Source organism: Panicum virgatum, chromosome 9K (assembly GCF_016808335.1).
Source record: "Panicum virgatum strain AP13 chromosome 9K, P.virgatum_v5, whole genome shotgun sequence".
Lineage (NCBI taxonomy): Eukaryota > Viridiplantae > Streptophyta > Magnoliopsida > Poales > Poaceae > Panicum > Panicum virgatum.
In genome coordinates, this window is record NC_053144.1 from 49,273,346 (window position 1) to 49,275,557 (window position 2,212).

Consider the following 2,212-nt stretch of genomic DNA (forward strand, 5'->3'; position numbering starts at 1 on the left):
ATCGAGGCCGCAAGAACAATGCTAGATGAGTACAAGATCTCGGATAAATTTTGGGCGGAAGCAATCAACACAGCATGTCATGCAATCAACCGCCTATATCTTCACAAGATCTTGAACAAGACGGCATACGAGCTCCTACTTGGTAAAAAGCCTAATATATCTTACTTTAGAGTTTTTGGAAGTAAGTGCTTCATTCTTAACAAGAAGCCCAAGAACTCTAAATTTGCACCTAAAGTTGATGAAGGTTTTCTTCTTGGTTATGCCTCAAATGCTCATGGCTATCGTGTTTTCAACAAGACCTCCGGTTGTGTTGAAATAGCGTGTGACGTGACATTTGATGAATCTAATGGCTCTCAAGGGGAGCAAGTTGAAAATGTTGTAGGAATGGAAGAATCATCAAGTCAAGCTATCAAGAAGTTGGCGATTGGTGAAATAAAACCTCAAGAACAAGTGGACAATGACGATGATGATGTGTTGATGTTTCAAGGACCATCTACCTCTACATCCGCAGCAATATCCGGAAACTCCGGATATGAAGCCGGAGACTCCGGACATATTGACCGGAGTATCCGGACTCCAGGCCGGAGTATCCGGGACACTCAAGCTGAGGCATCAATTCAACATCAAGATCAGTCTCAAGATGATAGAGAAGCTGAACCAATCCAATATCAATCCTCCATTCCACATCCAAGAGTTCATCACATAATTCAAAAGGATCATCCCGTGGATAATATCCTTGGAAGTATAAGTAAAGGGGTAACCACTCGATCTCGTTTGGCTACTTTTTGTGAACATTACTCGTTTGTTTCTTCTTTGGAACCTCTTAAGGTGGAAGAAGCATTAGATGATTCGGATTGGGTGATGGCTATGCAAGAGGAATTGAACAACTTCACTCGGAATGAAGTCTGGTCCTTAGTAGAAAGACCCAAGCAAAATATCATTGGAACCAAATGGGTCTTTCGAAACAAACAAGATGAACATGGCGTGGTGACAAGAAACAAAGCAAGGTTGGTTGCTCAAGGCTACACACAAATAGAAGGTTTGGATTTTGAGTGCTTTCCTTAATGGACCAATCTCCGAATTGGTATATGTTGAGCAACCACCGGGCTTTGAAGATCCAAAATTCCCAAACCACGTCTACTTGCTCCATAAGGCACTCTATGGGCTCAAGCAAGCCCCTAGAGCATGGTATGAATGCCTTAAGGACTTTCTCTTAAGGAAAGGCTTTGAAATAGGCAAAGCCGATCCTACTCTTTTCACTCGCAAAGTTGATAAAGATATATTTGTGTGCCAAATATATGTCGATGACATTATATTTGGCTCTACTAACAAAACTTGGTGCGATGATTTTAGTAGGATTATGACTAAGAGATTTGAGATGTCTATGATGGGTGAGTTGACCTTCTTCCTCGGATTTCAAATCAAGCAACTCAAGGATGGCACTTTCATTAGTCAAACCAAGTACATCAAGGATATGCTCAAGAAGTTTGATATGGAAAATGCCAAGCCCATCAAAACACCCATGCCAACCAATGGGCATCTCGATCTCAATGAAGATGGCAAGGCCGTGGATCAAAAGGTATATCGCTCCATGATTGGATCCCTTCTTTACCTTTGTGCATCTAGGCCCGATATTATGCTTAGTGTGTGCATGTGTGCAAGATTTCAAGCTAATCCGAAAGAATGTCATTTGATGGCGGTTAAGAGAATCCTAAGATATTTGGTTTTCACTCCTAACCTTGGTTTATGGTATCCCAAGGGCTCATCTTTCGATTTACTTGGCTATTCCGATTCGGATTATGCCGGTTGCAAAGTGGATCGAAAGAGCACTACGGGGACTTGTCAATTTCTTGGCCGGGTCTTTAGTAGCTTGGAGCTCCAAGAAGCAAAACTCGGTTTCCTTGTCCACGGCGGAGGCCGAATATGTCGCCGCCGGTGCGTGTTGTGCACAACTTTTGTGGATGAGACAAACGTTGAGTGACTTTGGTTGTCATTTTGATGCAATTCCTCTATTTTGTGACAATGAGAGTGCAATCAAATTAGCAAACAACCCGGTACAACACTCCCGAACAAAGCACATAGACATTCGTCATCACTTCTTGAGGGATCATGAGGCTAAGGGAGATATTGCTTTACAACATGTAAGCACCGACGGGCAACTTGCCGATATCTTTACTAAGCCTCTAGATGAGTCAAGGTTTTGTGCTTTGAG